Genomic DNA, 25,204 nt, shown 5'->3' with positions numbered 1-25,204 from the left:
TCTCTAAGTTGAGGAGGCGGTTTCAGTATCGCCTTTGCCCTAAAAATTGTGATGTTATTTTATAACATTCCTGTATACAGCAATGGTTTGCAGCATTATTTTGAGCACCGTTTAATCCATATCATTTCAGCACCATGTTATTGGACTGCGATTGAATTTATTTTTAGGGTTTACAACTACATCTCAGCTAACTACAAAATTATAGGTGAACGGTAATTATGTTTGGGCCCTTCAAACTTTGAATTTGCTTAAAGTATTATGTTTTCTTCATCCGTTAAATTCATTTGTCTATGTTTTTTGGGGTAAAAGGTCTTTGGCCCCTTGTAATATTTTTTATTTTAATAAATTCTCCTCACTTCACAAATATTTGCTAAAGAAAAAAATTATTTTAATTTCTTTTTGAGGTTGTGCAAACAATCATTAGGTAAGGTGTTTGTGCAATTGTGCTCTAGGGTTTTGACAACATTGTAGCGAAACATCACACAGTTGGCCGGTTGGGGTAGTGTACAAAATTTATCTAATAATTTCTTAGGCTGAAAAGCTTAAAGATGAAGTCGAGGCACTGCAACAAGAAAAGTCAAGGTGCTCATGCGAGGAGAAATAGGTTGACAGCTTCGAGAAGGATTTAGATATAACAGACCTGTCTGACCGGAAGGCTCAAGTAGTCAGCGTCAGTAGTATGGTTGAACAATTAAGATTGCACAAGGCTGAGCTTGATCATGGGAAGTCGCAGGATGTTAGGAGTCAGCATGCTACATCTGTTGGGAGTAGTTACAAGTTAGTAGAGGACATCAGTCCATCTGCATCAGAAAATTCCACAGTTGTAACATCTGAAACTGCATCTCCAGTTTGCTGCTCATATAGTAAGAATTCTTTGTGCAAGACGATGAAATGCAAATGTCGATCCAAGGATGGAATCTGTGGTGCCTCATGTGGCTGTGCAGTATCTAAGTGCAGCAATAGGAAAGCAATCCCAATCAAATCGAGTGACTCGCCACTATCAGAGATTTCTAATGGCGTTCTGAATAGCTCAAACACCAGTGAAACAGTGAAGAGTAGCATAGAGGCTTCTGAAGGTGCAATGCTACTTCAGAGTACACTAGTTCAGAAGGCTGCTGAGTAGGAAACTTTGGAGCAAGAAAGAAACCCTTGACTGAAATTGGGAACATATTGGTGAGTACAAATGCTGCAAAACCTGGCCCTCAAAAAAGGGAGAAAGCCAGCGATTCAGCATGTTACTGTAGACCCAATTTCCTCAGTGCCAGTATATATGGAAGGCCTAAAGGAAGCAGAAGGAAATGACAGACAAAAGAAGGTTCGTCCTTTGCGAGTAGATGTCCCTTTTGGCTAGTGAATTGATTGAGAAAGTATTCACATAACAGCAGTGGCCAGAAATTCCCCATATATTGTCCTATGATCGTCAAGGCAAACAAACAGAGCAAGAAACCAACTTTTTGTCTTTGTAATCTTCCCTTTAGATATTGTCTTATTTTCCTCGCTTACCGTCTATGGATGTAGTCCATTTGAATTTAGGGTGAACCACATCAAATTATTTGTCCAATGGGTTTTCGTTTTACTCTTCTTTTAAAAAAAAAAACACCCGATTAAGAAACTACAATTCAGGTACGTGACATTTACATTTACCTTAGTCATGGGTATACTTATTAACACAAATAAGTATTTATTTAACACACAGAACAAATCCACCTCATTTAGGATAAAATCACCTGCAGATCCTCTCTTAGCAGCCTCTTATCATCTTCATCAACATCAGACCAGCCATATTTGCATACTGGTGCCCCACTCCGTACAGTAATTCCTATCTCAGAAGTAAACATTTTAGAAATTGTGTCATCAGAAGGGACATGGATGGTCGGATGAAAGTCAACATGCAGAGGTCCACCATAAGCCTTTATAAGCTTCTGAAGAGCTTTACCACATGATTTACCACGCTTCCTTTTCATGCCAATGCCCACAAAAGGGATTTCTGTAAACAAAAACCAATTATATATATTTACCTATCCTATATGTCTAACCCAATTTGCTTTGAAAAAAAAGAAGACAAATATGATTTACCTTGTTGGGTAGGCAGTTGATCAATTGATGGAGCCATGTTAGCTGGTGGTGGCATGTTAGTTTTTTCATCGTTACGTAATAGAGATTATTTGGGTCTTCCCAATTTTCGTTTTCTTTAGTTGGAGTTAGAGTTAGCTTCGATTTCCGTTTGCTTTTGTGGGGTAAGGCTTTACGTCCTCCCTTATGTGTTTCTTTTTCTTTCTTTTGAAATAAAGGGGAGATGGAGAGCATTGTTGCTCTTCTATCTTCAATCTTAATCAAAAAAAGAAACCCTAAATACTACTCCAATTGAAACCCTAAACCCAAGTGAGTGAGTGAGTATTAGAGATGGTGAGACTGCGCGCGACTGTGCTAGGGCTCTGTGTGGACGATAGGGAGAAAAAACTTGGTTTGCTTTTATTGTGACATATTTATTCGTTTGGTCTATTGTATTCCTTTTGTTTGGATGAACTTTTCTATAAGACTGAGCATGATTCCTATTACGATCAAACTGGCTAGCCGTACCACAGTATACGTAAGTACTAACCGGAAAATAATTCAACCTAACATTGGGACCATCATGGTGCTAGCTAGCTAATAATTCATCATCGTGATGGAACATAATTCAACCTAACATTGGGACCATCATGGCGCATGCTAGCATGAATAGTAGTTGTTGCTGGCACATTTTCACGCATAGTAGGGGTAGCTAACACGTTATCTATCATAGTTGGTGTTGCTGGCACATTTTCAAGCACAGTAGGTGTAGCTAACACATTATATGTCGTAGTTGTTGTAGCTGGCTGTTGAAGTGGAGGCATTTTTTGAACCTTCCTTATCTGCTTCCCTCTCCCTTGAGCCATCTGCAATATTTCAAATTTTCAATTACCTCTATTTTTCATTCATACTAAGATTTTTTTTTTTTTTTTTTTTGAGTTGAAGGAGGTCAGATTTTTTTCTAAGAATTGTTAATTCAGTATTACTTGGTTTACAATTATTATTATATTATATCCTAACTTTAGAACTCTTCCAGAAAGAATTCAAGTAAACAAGTACTTAAATATACATGTATATCATGCATGTGTACATATGTATATAAGGGGCCACTACTCTTCAAAACTAATTGAAGGAAAGCAAACAAAGTACTTAAAAATATATATCAAGATCATAATGAACTAAAGATATGCTGACACTTTGGAATAGGCCTGGGCATAACCGAATGCAAAACGGTTTTCCGACCGTTTCGAACCGAAAAATATGGTTCGGTTTTCGAACCGAATTAAGAAAGCAAAAAACCCATATTTGCCGAACCGAAACCGACTGTATGCGGGTCGGAATCGGTGTTGGACTTATTTCCTACCGTTTGAAAACTGATCCGACCGATTTTCCTAATATATATTAAAAATATATAATTTATAATATGTGTCAATATTTGATTGGTTTTATTTTTTCTTTCAGTACACCTTACCTCACTGAATCTAAATGAAAAGGAAAACCTAATACCCCCTTCACCCACACAGCCAATCTCAGATCCCTCATCCCTCATTTGAGACACTCTCGAGTCACTCTCTCAACTCTCCGAACGAAGTCAACGAACACTACGGATCTCTCAACTCTCCAACGTCTCTCTCTTCTCCGGGCTCTGGTATGTGATCAAATTAGTCAAATTGGGAATTTAGATTTAGGGTTTTCTAGTTTTCTACTTTGATTTCTGATATTGTTTGTGACTTTGTGGGTTTTACATCTTTGGTTTCTACTTTGCTTTTGTTAAATGACACTGGAAATTGATTGTGTTTGTGGGTTTTGTTTTTGATTGTTAAGGTCACGAAATTGATTGTGGTGTTTGTGGGTTTTTGATTGTGGTGCTCAGATTATGAAATTAAGGTCACGAAATTGATTGTGGTGCTCAGATTATGAACTTAAGGTCACGAAATTGATTGTGGTGTTTGCTCAGATTATGAACTTGAGTTAATGAGTTTTGATTTGTTTATGCTTATTGTTGAGATATTGTTCTGATTTGTTTCATTTGTTATTGGCTTACTGCCTATAGTTAAAGAATTTGTTTCATTTGTTATTGGCTTGTTTAGAACATCTGAGGCTAAAATTGTGTTCGATATTTTTTGCAGATGATGGAAGGAACTCCCAAGAACTCAAGGAACTCCAACTTATGTCACTGCAGCAGCTATGGGAGTTGTTCCATTAGCCCATCCATTCATGCTTAGATTTTGCAAGTTTGACTGCTTGGATTTTGAATAATGTTTGTAATGTTAGTGATGCTTAGATTTTGCAATGCTTGGATTATATGCACTGGGATTTTGTGATGCTTCTCATCACGGTTGTGAAAGTGAAAACAGACTGAAAAGTCATTATGGGCTGAAAAATTGAAAATTGACTATAATAGGCCTAGAAATAAGATTTCACCTTGGGCTTGAAAATGAAAATTTGGGCCCATAATAAAACTGAAACCGACCCGGCTCGATTCCGGAATCCGGCCCAACTGAAAATTCGGCCCAAGCTAGCAACAATATGGTGTTCGGTGTCATAAATGGGATTTCCGATTGGATCGGTTCGACTTCGGTTTGGGCCTGAAACCGACCCGGCCCGACTATGCCCAGGCCTACTTTTGAACATGTATAAATGTTGATAGATAAATAATTCATATCATGACATATTGAGATCGATGCTTGAAAAACGTAGGTAGTGAAATCAAACCTTTTCCTTAGTTTCTATGAAGACTGCACAAGCTCAACTTAACGACTTTAGGCAAATCGTTTCAGGAGCATTCTAATGACCTTAATTGTTTCCTTGTACTGCAATAATATTTGCAAGACCAAATAGTTAAATTTTGACACAATAAGTGACACTATTAAAAAAAAAAAAAACAGAGTAATAATCCTTTGGTCTTTCCTAGTAGTCAGACAATAATGCTTATTATAAAGGTCTTTAACTCAATTAGGTATATAACAAGCCCTGAGAAATATGAAAAAACCTTACTGTTAAACCATTAACAGAGAATGAATAAAAGAAAGAAAAACAAAATCAACGTCAACCATTTCAGTCTACAATGTATCATTGGAGGGAATTTCAACATGTTAGCAGAACTAATCAATGTACGTCGACCTTATATTACATATTTTTACTATATCATATGCACAGATGACCTGCACAAAGTTAGTGCTCAATTTAAAACCCTATCAATCAATGTAGTAAGAATAAGTAGGGATCGTTCTCAACAGGGGATTAGGGCCTTGTTAATTCCTGAAAAATAAAACGTTAGACCAAACAAAACTATATAGTATATACATTATTTACGATTTACACTTAAGGGGATTTAGGATTTATTTTCTAATTTAACAACTAATTAAATATATACATGTGTTGACACCAAAATGCATAATCAAGGTAGATTTAAATGAATGGAACGAAATATAGATAGAGTTAACCACTACTAACACGTTGGCAAGGTTTCAAAAATCAAATCACGAATCAAAATATGTCATAGCATAGAACCAATCAAAGAACAAAGATGAACGCATACAAAGTTCTTTTTACTTCCCTTAATTAAATTAACGAGATGAATGCACCATAGTTAATACTATTAAGCATGCAATTACTAGTAGTAGCTAATCACTAACAAAAACACAATCAACGCATTAAACACATTGGAAGTTTGATCAATTCAAGCCAAGAACACAAGTTAGAACGCTAATCAAGCATGCAAGACTCATTGTTAATTTACCTAAGTAATTATAGGTTTTCCACTTTAATTATTAAGACTTAGAACACTAGCACCTTAATATGGATTCAATTACATGTTCATCAATCAAAGTATGCATCCAAAGATCAATTAACACATAAAACATGGGATTGAAGCTCGAAATTAACAATCATGCAAAACATATATCAAATCGCAACTTTTCACTTTGACAACCTAAAACCTAAAACATGCTTCATAGTATTCGAAAACTACATAGCTAAAATCAATACTTCGTCCACAAAAGAAATCGCAATTCATAGAACCAAAACAGAAAACAAAATCGCAAATCATGTAGAAACCGAAACTGTTTTATATTCAAAAATCGAAAACAAGTTATGGTGTTCATGGTTACACTTTTTAATCTTCAAGGACGCAAGAAGTTTCAAAAGGTGGTGGAATGGATGAGGATCACGGCAAGGATGCTTGAATGGAAGAATGGATGCTCATGACCTTGAACTCTGGAGATTGAATGAAGTTTCTGAATTCTTTGAGAGGAGAAGGGAACGAATTTGTGGCTTTTGATTCTGAATTTTGCGGTGTGTAAAACATATTCCCAAACCTCCCTATATATAGTGCACAGCTAGCCAAGAGAATCAAGGTTGAAATCTACCTTGTGACATCATTCAACCAATGAAAATATTCCATGAGAATTGGAGAACAAGTCACCTTGATCTTTGCCGAAATCTTCCACATGTATCTTCTCTCAAAATGGTCTTCATTCAACTCGTATGGAATCAGGAAACCTAAATCAATATTTATTCTCTTTATTTTGTTTTCCAAAATTCCACAGAAATCCAAAACTATCCCAAATTGGTGTTTGCAGAAATTCTCTTGTATTTTCCTTTAATTCTCACGGCAAAAAGCAATATTAATGGGATTAGGACTCCTCCAAGATGTCAAGAAGGATCTAGAGACTCATGCGCAAGTCACATGCTTCAATCTTTGGGCCATGCTTCTTCAATTAGACATTTTCAAAGCCCATCTTTATATATGTCAAAATTCTTGTGCATTCTAGAACATTCTTGTGCAATCTTGAGTCATCTTCAAGCCACAGCATCTCCTAGTCTTCCTAGGTCTCCTAGTAGCATCAGGACTCTTAGTGTAATCAGGTTTCCTAGTCCAACTGGGATTCTGTTATTTCTTATTTCCGAAAATCATTTTTCTGAGCTCACTCCTAGTCGAGTCAGGATTCCTACTTCAACTGGGATTCCTTTTCCAACTGGGAAAACTTCATTTTTCCATTTCTTCTCATTTCTGCGCATATAACTCCTTGTCTTCCATTTCTAGACTCAAAAGTACCTAAAAACAAAAAAACTAAGTTAGAAATGATAATGTTAAGAGAATAACTAAGCAAAATGTAGAGAGAAATGCACTAAAAACATAGTCAATATTAGTCTCATCAACAAAACTAAAAGGGCAAGCACTAAACTACAAGGCTTACCTCAAAAATAAAAATTTGACCAGCAACTAAACTACAAGGCTTACCTCATAAATAATGTGGCAGGCCTGGAACCTTGCCGTCCAATTCGAAGCAGTAGAAGCAGGCAAAAGGAACCTGAGGAAACACAAACATAGATCATAGGTACTGCATACTTCTTTACACTTGTTTAACTAAGACACGAGGAAATTGGTTGAGATACAGATAACTGAAGTTAAAGCAATCAAAATTATCTTGATTGAAATACCTGAGCTCTACCCAAAGCAAATGAAGGAATTAGCACTTTTCCCCCATCAGCAACACAAGTATAAACTTGCATATAGATCAACAACACAACCACGTACCTTAAGAGAGAAATCAATATGTGAAACTCAGACAAAACCATAACCATATCAGTTAAAAAAAAAATTTCATACAACATTTGTACCCAAACCATTAGGAAAAAGACAATCCATTTAGTGTATATTCCCTTCCTTTATCAATATAATATAATTCCTTCTTTGTTTTTCTGGGCAAAATCAATTCAGTCCCTGAACTTCTAATTTCATCAAAAACACCCCTGCACTAACATTTCTCATCTAATAGGTCATTCTGTCATGTCTCCATCAACTCGAGCAGTTAAATTGCTAAGGTGACTTGCCAACTCAGCTCTTGTGGGGCCCACATGGAAGGGAAAATACCAATATTAACATTGCTCTATTATATATGAGATTTAAACCATAATCTCTATTACGCAAACTGGAAAATGAAAGGGAAAAAAATCTTTCTGATTCAAAAATAGAGAACATTAATACCGATCAAATCATAGAAATTGTTTGTTAAAGTCACCATACACGTTCATACCATTAAAATAAACCCCATGATTAAGCCATTAAGGCTACCATACTTACCCAGAAATCCAAAATTTCATACCTTTAAAATAAACCACATAATTAAGCCATTAAGGCTACTACCCAGGAATCGAAAATCAGCCTAGCTAATTCATCCTACTACTTGATTAATCATTAGACTAAACCAGAACAGTAAGCATGGATCATCATAGCACCGATCAGTAAAGCATTAAGTGACTTAGTTTTAGTAGCAATATTGTTTGGCCCAGTCTCTGCGGCAATGATTTTGGTCTTGCCAACAATGGTCCAGAGCCCTTAGTTCGTAGGAAATAGAGCGATACTTTGCCGTAGATCCGGCTCTTCCATGTCCCACATGCGTCTTAGTTTCTGGGATTTTGTCAGTGACCCTGAATCAACCAAACAATAAAAGAATCAGTAAAAATTGTAGAGAAAAACAGGAAAGCAGATTTTGATCTGAGTGGCCAATAGAACGCGCCTAGTGGAGAGAGAGAAGAGAAAGAAAAGTAAAAGAGCTAAAAAAAAATAAAATTTGGGTTTGTTGAGACATGAACAAAGAAGAAATAGAAAGAAGAGAGTTTGTTCTCATCATCATCAAGTTCGATCCCCTTTGATTCAGTCGAAGAAGAAGAAGACGAAGCAACCTGAGTTTTGTTGTCTGTTGAGCTGGGAGAAGTCGGAAAATCCATAATTTTGATTGTGTGTGAGATTTGTAAAGGAGACTAGAGTATGCGAGATTTAGATCGGTACAAGAAAAGAGGGTTCCTATAGATTGAATTTTTTTATGTGGGTTTGAACAGAGGTTGAGCCTGATTGGAAGACTTGACTGGTCAGACCTGATTTGGGTGAAATCTAGGATAGAATAGAGCTAGGGTTAATTTTGGTATTTTACCTTTCATGTAGGCCCCACAAGAGCTGAGTTGGCATGCCACCTCAGGAATTTAACGGCTCAAGTTGACGGAGACATGACAGAATGACCTATTAGATGAGAAATGTTAGTTGAGGGGTGTTTTTGATGAAATTAGACGTTTAGAAACTGAATTGATTTTGGACCCAAAGCACAGGGGTAGTAACTAGTATTTAGTCCTTTTTCTTTTTTTTACATTCCTTGAGGAAAAATTGTTTCTCATTTGACATGTATTGCCAATTACAAACACTTAGAAAATGCCACCACTGCATACATATCTTTAAAAGGAAGATCAACACCAACTTATTCAAGATTTGGAACTAGAGTTGCCAAGTCCTTAGAAGGCTACTTAGGAAAGGAAGATTTAAAATTAGGCATATTACTCATTCCAGGCCATATGAAAATACAAGAATAGAACACGTTTTCTGGAAAATGAGGATTGATAGGCACGTTTCAATCCTTACTGGGTAGAAACCAAAAATTTCACGTAGAACACCAGATTTTTGGTTACGCAGTAAAAACCTCAAATATGAGATTAAAAACACTGCGGGGCTCTTACTCTTGAGAACCCAAAAAAAACAAATAACTTATAACGAAGGATATGCTCTTTACAAAACTCAAGTAGCACTCGATTAGCTACGCTCACTAGACAAAACTAATGAGAAGTTTGTCTTCAATCTTGAACTCCTTCTTCACTTGAACGATCACCAATTATCGCTCTTCTTTCTTCACAGCCTCTCTACTGATCTCAAGAGAATCTATGCATATGAATAAAATGACCAAGAACACTTAAACATCGACGTACCAAGTGTTTTGACCCTTATGAAAACTCAATCTCAATCAAGCAAGCAAGACTCCCAAATCATTCTGTCGTCCATGGTCCCCACTATGGCCGTCTCTTTTCTGAATATTTAAGGACCAACGTGTTACCCAATCAAGCAAGATTTTACCCTAATTATATTCTTATTAGGAAAAAAATCTTTTTGATTAAGGATAACTAATTAAAGACACCAAATCCTAAAATACCTAGGACTTCAATAATTCGATTTGACCAACAGAAAAATATCTTTATAAAAAACATATTAAACCTGAAAGATACTTTCCTAGATCAAACACTCTTTGACACACGGGACTGACTCAAACCGACTCAAACTGACTCGGATGACTTCTTTAGAGCATTGTATAGGGATGCCAACACACACACAAGAAACTTGTACCTACACCATATATCCTCATTTGGAGTACCCAGATTCTTCATATAAAAAAGCAACAATGTAAAAATGACAGCATAGATTAGACATCCCGCTGCATGTCTTCCAAAAAAGGAGAAAAAAAGGAAAAAGAATCACAGATTTGGTTGGGAATCTTTCACCTAATCTTGAACAATTCATCAATCTTAGAAACCCCATGAACACTTCTTATAAATTAAACCATTTTCGTTTTGCAACTCCCTCTTCTGGTAAAGTCATCAGACCATGAAAGCCTAACACTTTACCTTAATCCTCCTCTCCAACGAAACAAGGCTTATCTAATTTTTCTTACTTTCCCTCATTTTCCTACTTTCCTAAACCCTTTGTACAAAACAAATTGAAAACATTCTCATCGCCATCGATCAACAGAGAATCATAAAAATCCCAAATTGACTTGTTAAGAGAGAACCCAGAGCAAAAAAATAGAAAGCCCATACATCAATTCACAAGAACATAATTATCAAAGATTAAATCTTCAAGTAGAGAGAGAACAAGAACCTGAATACAGCAATCATCATGTGAATGACATCAAGGACAAGAGAGATGAAGTAATGTCTTCTTCTAAAGCCAAAGACGAATAGGAAAATTGATAGGAACAAGGAGCACTGGCGGTACTCGTAAGAGTTTGTCGACAAATTTGAGAGATTATCGAGAGCTTTCAGAATTGGTCTTTGGGATATGTGAGAGAAGCTTCCATATGTTTATTTTTCTATTTGATATCGGCAAAGGAAGTAAGAACTTGGTTCCTTGTTTTTTATTACATACAAGGAATAATCTCAAATCCTTGCAGTATTAATGTACAAAAAACAAGGAATTGTACAATTCATTTTGTTAAGTTTTTTCATTTTAGCGCCAGACTCTCCCGCCAGATCAATGCAAGGATTGTGAAACATTTGCAAGAAATTTTTTGGTTCTAAAATATCTGGAGCCCAAATGCAAGTTTGCTATTCCTTGTATATTCTCTCAATCAAATACAAGGAACTGTAATATTCTTTGCATACTCACACCAAATACAAGGAATTTTGGCTCTTTGCATATAAACCCATTGCAAAAGGTCAAATTTCTTGTAGTGTTCTACCTCTAGAACTCCTTTTGAATTCTCAATTGGTGTTGGTGTTGATTTTTGGAAGAAACTTTAGAAGGTGGTTATTCCCAATTCAGCTCAAATTTATATGTGGAGAGTGTGTCTTAATATTCTGCCCTCCATGGAGAGACTAGTTTCTCGAAGAGTGCCTTTAGACTGACAGGTTTGTGTTTTATGTGAGAATGCTCTTGAAACAATTCTGCAGGTTTGTCGTGACTGCCTTTTTACTAAGCAGATTCTTCAATCAAAGGGAGTGTTAGTTGGGGTGTGTTATAGTCCTCAAGCAGTTATGTGTGACCATCTGGAATGGTTGTGTCTTTGTACTAAGGAGCTATCATTGCAAAGCTTAGGAGATTTGGTGTATTTGTTGTGGGGAATTTGGAAGGAACGAAATGCTAGAGTATGGGATAAAAAACGTAGCCATCCTTGTGATATACTACTCAAGACTACTGCTCAATTACTGGAGATTTGTTTTCATGTTGCTAAGCCGACTGGTGGCGCAGGCAGATCAAGGTCAGTTAGTTGGTCTGCTCCCCCATCTAGTATGTACAAAATCAACTTTGATGGTTCATTCAACCATGTTTCAAGAAAGGGTAGTGTTGGTTTTATTGTGAGTGATTCCAATGGTCTATGGTTGCTAGTGGAGGCAAACCTTTATCTAGTCTGCTGTCTCCAGAACAAGCAGAAGTAGTATCTTGTAAGATTGCTATTGAGTTTGCTGTGGACCAAGCCTTACTACCTGCAATTTTAGAAATAGATTCTATATTGTTTGAAAGTCAGCTTAATAAGCCAATAGTGGCTAATACATCGTTATTGGGATGAATTTATGAAGATGTGGGATCAATGCTTGAAGTCCATACCAATATAAGGATCACTCACACCAAAAGAAGTGCCAATAAGGCTGCACATTTGATGGCTGCATATGCAAGCTCCCTAGCTCCGGAATGTTTTTACTTTTCAACTCCTTCTTTCTTAATAGCTGCAATTGTAGCTGATAGTTGTCTTTTATGTAATCCTTACAGTTTTAATAAAATTTTGACATCTTCTACCTCAAAAAAAAAAAAAAAAAATCATATTATCGATAAATGAATAATTTATTTATTTATCAATAAATGAATATTTATTACTTTAGAGAGAGATGATTAAGATCCAGATAATAGTTGTGTTCCACTATGTTTATTCGAAAGTGTCACGCCCCGAATTTTGAATAATCAATTCAAATCCGAAACATGAATAATAACAATTACAATTAACGTCCTGAATTTTTTTCTCACAAACAACCACACTTCACACCTCTCAATATTACAATAAATCAAATCCTCAAGTTATTTATTACAACACACTCTCACCAAATCAAATTGTAAGGCTCAATGAGCTTAACTCACCTCACTATTACAAATGCTGTAAAACTATAACAAATACTCTAACCCGCTCGATCACCGCCCTGATTCTCCTGACCTGCAGGATTACCCGCTACACCGTTTGAATAGTGTACCGGGATTGCAACAATACAAACCCGGTAAGCTTTTTGCAAAGCTCGTATGAGTAAATGAAAGGATTGCACGATTTAAAGTAACACAATCAACTCAAGCACATTTTAATTTTGTTTTGCATAAGAATTGAAGTGTACAACGTCACTTCAAGCATCAATCAACTCACATCTCAACATGACTACTCAAAAATAAACAACTTCTCACTCAATATATACTCACAGGCTTATGATTTATTCATATAAATCATCCCATGCAGTATATTATACTTACAGGCTTATGATTAATTATATTAATCACCCCATTCAGTATATCATACTTACAGGCTTATGATTAATTATATTAATCACCCCATTCAGTATGTCATATCATACCCAAGGGCATATGATAACTCGTTTATCCCCCAAGCAGTATGATGGCAGACAGACTAGAGCTCTAACTGTATCGTAGTGTGTCACCTGGGCCAAGGTTCACACTTACGAATGACTGCATTTCTCAATTCACTCGACTCCTCATTTAACTCATCTCAACGACTCAACTATCGCACTATACTCAATTACTCTTTATCATCCTCAACTCAACATAAGATAAGCCTCAACTCACTTAACTCCTCATTTAATTCTCCTCAACGACTCAACTATCGCACTTTACTCAAATACTCTTTATCATAGACAACACAACATCTAAGATAAATCACATATTCCAAATGGTAATGCTCAAAATATAACTCAGTAAATCACATCAATACTTCACTCGATGTCACACCATCCAATATATATTCCACGTAAATATATATATACGTAGTCACCCACACAAGAGTGACCACTAATACCAACTATAGTTCACATGCAATAAAATCTAGAAATTCATTTTTATAGTTTAAATACATTTTACTTACCTATGGACCGTAGTCGATCAAGTCCATATAATTTAAAACAAATATTTATTTTCATAAAACAATTTCCACAATTTCCCAATTAAATAAAATCACCGAATTTCGGTTCATGAATGAACCATGTGCGATTTACTCACCTCGATATTCCCGCTGCGTCTTCAATTCAACACAATACACACCGAAACCGCTCACCCAAGGAAGACCGTCAATCACCTAATCAAACATGACCTTAACTTAGCCAACAACTCAAAAACATACTCAAACGACAATCCAACGGTCGGATCGAAATTAAATGATGATCCAACGGTCGGATCCTCACGGATCGCCTTTAGGATCACCCTCCAAAAATCATCACGAAGATCCAACGGTCGGATCTTCCTGAATCGTCCTTACTAACATCTTCACAAATTTATACGAAAATCCGACGGACGGATTCTCACGAATCGCCTCCCTAATCACTGTTTTGCATTTATACGAAGATCCAACGGTCGGATCTTCGCCCATGACCACACAAAGCCACTGGGACAGTCATAAGATCATCATATCAAAACTACAAGTCCATCTGACGGTCCTAACTTCACATATCACAAATCTAACGATCGAAATCGATCTAAACTTAAAAATTCATAACTTAATCATACGATATCCAAAAAATTGCGTATAATATATCAAAATGATCGTATTGAAATATAGAATCTGAAAATGTACAGAAACCATATTTTTGATCCCCGGAGGTGGCCGGAAAGGGCCGCCGGAGTTAGTGGCAGAGCCGCCGCCGACCACCACCAATGGTGTCGGGGCCGGGCTGCTCTTCTTCCTCTCATCATGCTTAACAACTTTCATAACTACCATGTAAGCTGAAAATGATCGGAAGTGGTTGAAATTACCTAAAACAGTCGAGGTGGCCGGAATTTTTTTCCAGAAACCGGTGAGAATTTGCAGAAACCGGCGAAGCTCCGATCAACGTAAAAATGTCCTCCTTTCGCTTCGATTCCTTCAGGAGACTTGTTCAGAACTTAAAGACGAACTCACTGGTTCAAGAATCACTCAAAACTAAGCTCTATAGCTCGAGATATCTTGATCGAAAGTTTCGGTGGCCGGAAAAATTCCAGAATCCGGCAGGTGCTCCGATCTACGTAAAAACTTCCACAAATCGCTTCGATTCCTTCTGGATATTTGTTCAGAAACTCAAGGCTATCCTTTCAGGTCAAGAATCACAAGAATTGGTGGTCTATAGCTTGAGGTATCCGGGTCGAAAGCTCGGTTTCGATTTTTGATCGGGTCTGGCTTCCAACCGCCACCACGCACAGCGCCACCGTGAAGGGACACTTTTGAGAGCTTCTGGAGGTTGAGGTGAGCTCAAGGATGAAGTTTGGTGAGGATTGGTGGCCGGAAACACGAGGAGGATGAGTTAATTCGGTTTCGGGTGCAACCGGGTTCGAGCTGGTTTGCCGGACCTTGAGGTCGTGCCGGAGGAAAAGACGACGTCCAGTAGGTAGAGCAGCCTCAGGAGAAGCCAAAGGGAGTGGTCCGACGTCTGGAGGTGGTTGATGGAGGAAGAACAAGGTTGGAGAACTATTGCTCTGTTTTTCGGAGTGAAACAGAGTGAGTGAGAGAGAGATGATAGTCTGTTTGCTAGCTCTCGTCAATCATGCATAATCATGAAAGAGACAAGGCTCCGATCTTTACTGCCTAAAACCAGAAAGTTGTCTGCCACCATTTTTCTTTTATTAAAAGTATAGGTCGGTTATTACAATCTACCCCCCTAAAAAGAATTTCGTCCCGAAATTCAATCGCAAGTCTATTTCTCCCGATTAAGATTTTCTGTAATTTATACAGAATACTCATCAAGCACCAAATTGATCACCATACTTTCTACTTCAACTACCCCGCTTGACTATACTATCTCCATCCTTTCCAAAACTGTAGAAATCTACTAAGCTACGGCTCTACGTATAAAAATACGTCCGTATACTGAGCATATACAAGATCCAAAAATAATTGTAAGAGATAAGGTTCGAACTCCTGACCCCGAACACGAGGGTTTTGCTCCCAACCACTGAAGCCAGAGCTGCTTTCATTAATACATGCTCACGTGTTATATTTATTATGTCATAAGCGACATAAATAAAATAAAAGGGAAGGCAAGGTTCGAACCTCGGACCTCTAGTACAAGGATTCAGCCCTCAACCACTCGAGCGCAAACTGCTCTTGTTGTTATCCATCCATTCCTTTTAAACAAAGCTGTTTCAGCAATCCAGCCCAAAACACCCAAAACTGTTGCAGAATCCGGCCCATGAATTACACCAAAACTATTTCATCGGGCCTCCACCCACAGCTACAGTGAGGGCCTTGATCCGAGACAAGCCCAAGTACGGCCCACCTGCCACGGCTTATCCTTTCCGTGATTTACGGAAATCAGATTTACTTTCGGCTAAAGTTGTCTGCCACAGCGACTCGAGATTCGTTCGGTCCCCTTACGCGCCAACAGCTTTTCCGTGTTTTTGGGCGACTTTAATCCAACGCGTAGTTTGAATCTCTGAGGTCGTCCATCCAACGGTGGAGATCTGCTCACCTTGTTCTATAAATAGGTGCATTCGGGGGATGAGACTATTCACACCAAAGAAAAGAAAATTTCCCCAGAGTTTTAGCCATCCTCTCTCAATTCTCTTCTTCCATCCGATAACTCAAATCTCTTCTTCCATTAGATAAACTCAAATCTCCACCACCTATTTCATCAACTTCAATCCTTTTAACAACAATCTCTCTCAAACACTCAACATCATCTTCTTCAATTCTCACATTTTCTCAACCCTATCTTGTGCTCTATATAAACCTCCTTTTATCTCCTCCAGATTTTACTCGGTTTTGTCTAAGCGTGCAGTTTCAAATTCCTTCTCCTTCATCATGGTTCGAACCAAGATTACCGCTCGCATGAGCGTCAATCAACGCTGTGTTCTCTCTTTAGAAGAAGAGGGTCGTCAAGCGGCCGCTTGCGCTGGCCTCACTCGTCCTGGAGACCATCGTCCTATACGTGAGCGTAGCCGCAGTCCCCCTCCTCTGCCTCGTCGTTCTCCCAGACTACATCCCAGCGAGTCCTCTTCCTCCCTAGCTGCTCGTGCTCCTCGGCCTGTGGCCACCCTGGAAAGCTTGTCAGACTCAATTGATGCACTGCGTTCCTCCCTCCGTGATGGTATTATGGTGACGGATTGGCGAGTCACATGTATGATCGATTACATCTCTGACATGAACCTCTCTTTGATCCGTTGCCACACCGCAATGAACAAGCTTGCTCAGGAGGTCAATAACATGCAGTGTCATCCTCCTGGGTTTCCTTGCAAGGAAGTTGCTGCGTCACTCCACAAGGACCCTCCTCCTGAGGCAGAAACCAGCAAAAGGGCTGCCACTCGTCCGTGCACCGCTCCTCATGTTCCTTGGGAAGATCTTGACTCAACCAGTAGTGACTCGCAGGACAGTGAAGAGGTCGATGATCAAGTCACCAAACTCAGGGAGGAGATTGCTAAGCTTTCCCAATCAAAGGGGAAGAAGTAAAAACAATTCATCTTTTAGTTATTGTATCTCTTTTTCTGCATTTTAACTTTCGTTGGACAATAACTTTATTTTGCTTTTGACTTGTAATAAGACTGAATGAATGTGGTAGTCTTTTCTTTAAAACAAACCAACAACGACACCATGGGTCGAACCTTGGTCCCTCCTTGCTCTTTCAAAACCTTCGCCAACTCTGCTGCGCGCCTCTTTCATAATGATGTATCACAAACAATCATTCAAAACCTACCAATCAATTAAGTCACACAGAAGTCTAGCTAGCACCATCTGAGTCAAACCAAACACAAAACAATTTCGTCGCTAGAGTCAGGGATTAATAAAGCTAAACACTTCCCATTCAAAAACATCTATAGAGCGCCAAACTTAACACCTCTTACACTCGTGATCTTTAGAACTAGAACACTAACATATCCTTAGTACCAAATCTCATCATGGTCATGCTTCACCTTAAGGAAGAGATATAACTATATTCTTCTTCTTCTCCGCGTTCGTACGTCATGTCTTAGTAGGTATCCCTAATCTCGATCCATGGAGAAGTACTAGCTCTAATGAATCTCTACTCAAGTAAACTCTCACCTTGAACTTCAACTCCTTAAGTTTAGTTGGTGTCATCCAATAAGGCGCCATTAATATAGGTATTAAACCTAGTATCACCTCAATAACAAACTCCACTACCCTCCTTAGAGGTAACATAAGTATTTCCAAATTTACATCACTAAGCTCGAAATCCACAACAATCTCTCCCCTAACCGCAACACTACTCACAAGCTCCACATAAGTCAAGAATCCTATTCAATGGCTAACACCCTAACCAAAACAAGTTCTATTAAATGGTTACGTCATGCTAAAGGGAAGTATTCAGCCCCAGCTGAGACTTTATGGCCAACTCTTTGCATCCATTTGTCTCCTAAACAATATAGCCTTGAGAATTTTGTCTCATAATCTCTCACACTCCTATCATCTTGAGTTCGTGAAATCAATTCTCTTTCCAACTACTCCTAGATTCTCAATCTCTTTCACGACTTCAAACCGAGAATAACATCCATCACATCAACTACAGGTGGAACAGGCAACTCAACCTCTGAAGCCTCCACCTCATCCTCAACTGTCTACATATAAGGATCCTGTCCCTACACAAAACTCTATCACGATATCAACGGATGGTCCAATCCCTACTTACAGGTGTCCTACCACTTTAGAATACAATCAAGATAAAGTCTAGCTTTATCTAGCCCCCATAAAATTCCTTGTCACACAAACTACCACTAAAGTACTACAAGCACTGCCATAAAAACTGTTACAAAATCACTACTGGCACCACCACAAGGCTGCCACACGAGCACTGCTACGAAGCTGCTACAAAATCATTACTGGCACTGCCACGAAGGCTGCCATATGTACAAGTCTACTATAGACATCAGGGAAAAACCCATGCTTTTACTCATAACGTTTCCTTCTAAAAGTTCATCACGTAGTGTATATAGAATCACCACACAACCTTCTTAGTCTACACTAAGAATTCAATCTCACACAAAGTCAGCATAGTTGCCTCAGAGTCACTTTAAACACGCAACACATGCCAATTACCAAAACTCCACTAAGATATCTAGTTACAAAACAAGATATCTACCCCTCTGTACGTATATTCCATCCAAAAAACATCTGCAATTCTAACTTAAAAGGCAAGATTTCTATCAATTAATACTTGTATCCACAATTGATATGTGTATAGGTCAACACCATGCCTTCAACCAAACACTTCTACGTACAAAAGAAACTCATTTCCATAAACAATCCTCACCGACTCATCAGAGTTAAATCCGGAGGTTTCCATTCCTCGAAGATTGCAACTCACGGAAGCAAAACTTATTCTAAAACGAACCTACAAGACAATTCTACCGTCCTACGGACTTACACACTGTCTAGACCCCATACTAAGACATACCCAATGATTATACCAGTACCGAAGAGTATATGATGGGGATCCGCTGCAGACGGGCCATCACTCGGGGAGTACTGATTATCACCAAATATGTACCTTACGCTCTGATACCAAACTGTCACGCCCCGAATTTTGAATAATCAATTCAAATCCGAAACATGAATAATAACAATTACAATTAACGTCCTGAATTTTTTTCTCACAAACAACCACACTTCACACCTCTCAATATTACAATAAATCAAATCCTCAAGTTATTTATTACAACACACTCTCACCAAATCAAATTGTAAGGCTCAATGAGCTTAACTCACCTCACTATTACAAATGCTGTAAAACTATAACAAATACTCTAACCCGCTCGATCACCGCCCTGATTCTCCTGACCTGCAGGATTACCCGCTACACCGTTTGAATAGTGTACCGGGATTGCAACAATACAAACCCGGTAAGCTTTTTGCAAAGCTCGTATGAGTAAATGAAAGGATTGCACGATTTAAAGTAACACAATCAACTCAAGCACATTTTAATTTTGTTTTGCATAAGAATTGAAGTGTACAACGTCACTTCAAGCATCAATCAACTCACATCTCAACATGACTACTCAAAAATAAACAACTTCTCACTCAATATATACTCACAGGCTTATGATTTATTCATATAAATCATCCCATGCAGTATATTATACTTACAGGCTTATGATTAATTATATTAATCACCCCATTCAGTATATCATACTTACAGGCTTATGATTAATTATATTAATCACCCCATTCAGTATGTCATATCATACCCAAGGGCATATGATAACTCGTTTATCCCCCAAGCAGTATGATGGCAGACAGACTAGAGCTCTAACTGTATCGTAGTGTGTCACCTGGGCCAAGGTTCACACTTACGAATGACTGCATTTCTCAATTCACTCGACTCCTCATTTAACTCATCTCAACGACTCAACTATCGCACTATACTCAATTACTCTTTATCATCCTCAACTCAACATAAGATAAGCCTCAACTCACTTAACTCCTCATTTAATTCTCCTCAACGACTCAACTATCGCACTTTACTCAAATACTCTTTATCATAGACAACACAACATCTAAGATAAATCACATATTCCAAATGGTAATGCTCAAAATATAACTCAGTAAATCACATCAATACTTCACTCGATGTCACACCATCCAATATATATTCCACGTAAATATATATATACGTAGTCACCCACACAAGAGTGACCACTAATACCAACTATAGTTCACATGCAATAAAATCTAGAAATTCATTTTTATAGTTTAAATACATTTTACTTACCTATGGACCGTAGTCGATCAAGTCCATATAATTTAAAACAAATATTTATTTTCATAAAACAATTTCCACAATTTCCCAATTAAATAAAATCACCGAATTTCGGTTCATGAATGAACCATGTGCGATTTACTCACCTCGATATTCCCGCTGCGTCTTCAATTCAACACAATACACACCGAAACCGCTCACCCAAGGAAGACCGTCAATCACCTAATCAAACATGACCTTAACTTAGCCAACAACTCAAAAACATACTCAAACGACAATCCAACGGTCGGATCGAAATTAAATGATGATCCAACGGTCGGATCCTCACGGATCGCCTTTAGGATCACCCTCCAAAAATCATCACGAAGATCCAACGGTCGGATCTTCCTGAATCGTCCTTACTAACATCTTCACAAATTTATACGAAAATCCGACGGACGGATTCTCACGAATCGCCTCCCTAATCACTGTTTTGCATTTATACGAAGATCCAACGGTCGGATCTTCGCCCATGACCACACAAAGCCACTGGGACAGTCATAAGATCATCATATCAAAACTACAAGTCCATCTGACGGTCCTAACTTCACATATCACAAATCTAACGATCGAAATCGATCTAAACTTAAAAATTCATAACTTAATCATACGATATCCAAAAAATTGCGTATAATATATCAAAATGATCGTATTGAAATATAGAATCTGAAAATGTACAGAAACCATATTTTTGATCCCCGGAGGTGGCCGGAAAGGGCCGCCGGAGTTAGTGGCAGAGCCGCCGCCGACCACCACCAATGGTGTCGGGGCCGGGCTGCTCTTCTTCCTCTCATCATGCTTAACAACTTTCATAACTACCATGTAAGCTGAAAATGATCGGAAGTGGTTGAAATTACCTAAAACAGTCGAGGTGGCCGGAATTTTTTTCCAGAAACCGGTGAGAATTTGCAGAAACCGGCGAAGCTCCGATCAACGTAAAAATGTCCTCCTTTCGCTTCGATTCCTTCAGGAGACTTGTTCAGAACTTAAAGACGAACTCACTGGTTCAAGAATCACTCAAAACTAAGCTCTATAGCTCGAGATATCTTGATCGAAAGTTTCGGTGGCCGGAAAAATTCCAGAATCCGGCAGGTGCTCCGATCTACGTAAAAACTTCCACAAATCGCTTCGATTCCTTCTGGATATTTGTTCAGAAACTCAAGGCTATCCTTTCAGGTCAAGAATCACAAGAATTGGTGGTCTATAGCTTGAGGTATCCGGGTCGAAAGCTCGGTTTCGATTTTTGATCGGGTCTGGCTTCCAACCGCCACCACGCACAGCGCCACCGTGAAGGGACACTTTTGAGAGCTTCTGGAGGTTGAGGTGAGCTCAAGGATGAAGTTTGGTGAGGATTGGTGGCCGGAAACACGAGGAGGATGAGTTAATTCGGTTTCGGGTGCAACCGGGTTCGAGCTGGTTTGCCGGACCTTGAGGTCGTGCCGGAGGAAAAGACGACGTCCAGTAGGTAGAGCAGCCTCAGGAGAAGCCAAAGGGAGTGGTCCGACGTCTGGAGGTGGTTGATGGAGGAAGAACAAGGTTGGAGAACTATTGCTCTGTTTTTCGGAGTGAAACAGAGTGAGTGAGAGAGAGATGATAGTCTGTTTGCTAGCTCTCGTCAATCATGCATAATCATGAAAGAGACAAGGCTCCGATCTTTACTGCCTAAAACCAGAAAGTTGTCTGCCACCATTTTTCTTTTATTAAAAGTATAGGTCGGTTATTACAGAAAGAGGCATTTCACGCAGTGGTAACTCTCAATAACTACTTGCTACAAAATGAAAAAAAAAAAAATACCAAATTTGGTGCATGCATTGTAAAAAATTAAAGATGAAGTTCAATTAGACTATAGAAGGATATTTTGAGAAATAGTTAGATTTTTTTGAGAATGTGAGAAATAATCTAGAAATTGTTAAAAGTTCCTTAATATGTATTATGAATTTTTATATACTATTTATTTTATATATTTCATCAATTATTGAACATAAGTGGTATGACCTAGCCGCATCTCTTTGCTAGGGTTTCTCGTGGGAGTTTCTTCTACGACAAAACTTCCAAAACTCAACCTAGGAGATCATGGCGAACTCCTCTTCCTGTATCATGGCCGGATCTAATGGATCTGCTCGGGTTTCTTTTGGCCCGGCTGGATCGGCGGCACTGCAGGATGACCACTGGTACATGGTGGGTCGTCTTCTCGGACCAAAAGCTCGCTTTCCTGGTTTTAAAGGCACAATCTCTTCCATTTGGAGAATCAAATCGGGGCTGACGATCCAAGATGCAGGTGATCGTTTCCTTTTCCAGTTTGAGCACGAAGCTGACATAAATCGTGCTCTCCATGGTGGACCGTGGTTCTATAGGAATACGATGCTTATGCTGGGTGGTTATGATGGGGTTGGACCGGTGGTGGCAGTTCCACTGTGGAGTCTGGAGACGTGGGTGGCGGTGAAGGGTTTACTGGTAGGCCTGCGCAATAAGGCTGCCCTAACCCTAATCGGCTCAACCATTGGTCAGGTTATTCGCTTTGATCAAAGGGCTCTCCGTCGTAGGGAGGAGGAGCAAAGGATCCGGGTGATATTGGATACTCGTCGCCGGATCCGTTCATGGATGATGGTTGAATTTTCGTCCACTGTTGAACTCGAGATCATCCTGATTTTCGAGAAAGTGAAGGGTTTATGTAGGGACTGTGGCTTGTTTGAACATGATGTTATGGGCTGTGATGGTTTCCTAGCGAAAGAAAAAGAGGAGTTGCTGCAGAAGCCGCAGGCTGCGGCGATGGCAGGGTTAGCACTGGATGCTCCGGGGACGGACGCGGGCTCTGCTACTGCTTCGAGTGCGAACTTGATGCAGAAGGGCGTGATTGGTGTTGGTTTGGCAGTGGTGATGGCTCCGGAGTTGGGTGGGCTGTAGGTGACCGAATTGCATGGGATGCAGGGGGTCGTGGATGTCCATGCATCTTTGCATGAGGAGGAGTTCAACCCACCTATGAATTCCGATGTACCTATATGCGTTGGGCAGGTCATGGCAGGGTTGACTGAGGTTAATTGTTTTAAGAATTGGGCATCAATGATACCATCCACTCTACCTAAGATGATATCAATGCAACAAGTGTTGGTTCCTAAGAAGACTGAAAAGAAAATGGAGATGGAGATGGGGTGGGCGGATTCGAGTTTCGTTTCTGTGGGCTCCAAACGAAAGGCCATCTTTGAACTCCCTAAGGTTGGGAAAAGGTATCTGGCTCTTCCCTCCACTGAGTTGCAGGTGGATGAGAATACTGCTTTGATGCTGCAACACAAAAATGGCAAAATCATTGTTTCTCCTAAGAAAAAGAAACCTGGGCATCCCCGCAGAAGCAAGAATAAACTCAAATCTGCTCGAGCTATTGGGATGGAGGAGCTTGTGAAGAAGCCTCGTAAATGGAAGAGTCAGAGGGATAAAGCTGGCAAGTTTGATGCTGCAGAGAAAGCCATTGGCACGGTGATCCCTGAATTGGATGGGGTGGAACAGGAAGGTGTTATGGAAGGGGAGTCTCCCCTTCTAACTCCAAATGTTATTTAATTTTATTTACGGGTCGCAATGATCAACTCCTCTGAGGATTCATTTTACTATTTTGCTTCGGAGGTTTCTGATCTTTGTTTGGAATAATGGTGCGTACTTTTCCTTAAAAGGTGGGTGTACTAGGAGTTTCCTGGGTCTTATTCTAGTTTTAGAATAGGTTTTTAGGGTTCCCTAAGGAACGATTCTTTTTGTCGACGACCCCATAGGGGTGTTTCGTTTTTGTACTGCTTGCTGAATTAATATAATGGGCTGACCTCTTTCTGTCAAAAAAAAAAAAAAAAATTTCATCAATTATTATTTTTTGTGATTTTTATTTTTTATGTTTCTTATTAATTACATCTTTGTATATTAGCTGCGTCCTAAATGATGTCTAGAAAATTTATTATCTTATGCATTTAGCGAGGTTATTACTGAAATACACTGGTCTCGAGTTGGAATCGGATAAATTTATTATTTAACTGAGGTTTTTAATTTATCGAATATTCATTTATCGAGGTTTTTCTATACCAATGAAGCAAGATTACTGCATTGAAAAGGGTCGTGAACAACAACGTCAATTATACTCTATAGGGAAATAGTAATCTTTGGGAGTCCCATGCAACGGGGACTCCCAAAGATTACTATTTCTAGCCAATTATACTCTATAGGGAAAAATTCACCAACGGTGTCTGGACACTTAGGGGACTTTCAGAATGATACCTGAACTTACAAAGTTATCAATGTGATACCTGGACTCATTTTTTCGTATCAACGTCGTACCTAGGACCAATTTTTGTCACGAAGCCGTTAAATTTTGCACGTGCGATGCACGTGAGTCACTTAATGAAGACAAAAAGACCGCTTTACCCTCAAAAGTTTTTTTTTTTACCTTTTTTCTTTCTTTCTTTATTCTTCTTCTTTCTTTCTTTCTTCTTCTTCTTTTTTGGTTTCTTTATTCTTCTCCTTCTCTCCTTGCCAACACCACCGCTTTCGGAGAACCCACCATCGAATATGCAGGAAGAAAAATGGGGGAGAGCCACAACAACCTCCACCACTGAACAACAACGTCGTCCTCCGCTGCTTCTCGATTGGGTTT

At 38.9% G+C, this 25,204-nt stretch overlaps 2 long non-coding RNA genes across 2 annotated transcripts; both read right to left on the bottom strand.

The window, feature by feature from the left end:
- Positions 1–12,568: 12,568 nt before the first annotated feature.
- On the bottom strand, positions 12,569–15,127 carry LOC133727831 (uncharacterized). Its single transcript, XR_009855378.1, has 3 exons — positions 14,612–15,127; positions 13,862–13,937; positions 12,569–12,812 (listed from the first exon to the last, which is right to left on the bottom strand). It is a non-coding gene; the product is annotated as an uncharacterized LOC133727831 (long non-coding RNA).
- A 4,214-nt stretch (positions 15,128–19,341) lies between these two features.
- Positions 19,342–21,950, bottom strand: LOC133727803 (uncharacterized). Its single transcript, XR_009855364.1, has 3 exons — positions 21,435–21,950; positions 20,685–20,760; positions 19,342–19,635 (listed from the first exon to the last, which is right to left on the bottom strand). It is a non-coding gene; the product is annotated as an uncharacterized LOC133727803 (long non-coding RNA).
- Positions 21,951–25,204: the final 3,254 nt, after the last annotated feature.

This window comes from Rosa rugosa, chromosome 2 (genome assembly GCF_958449725.1).
Source record: "Rosa rugosa chromosome 2, drRosRugo1.1, whole genome shotgun sequence".
Classification (NCBI taxonomy): Eukaryota; Viridiplantae; Streptophyta; class Magnoliopsida; order Rosales; family Rosaceae; genus Rosa; species Rosa rugosa.
This window is presented reverse-complemented; position numbering and strand designations above follow the sequence as displayed.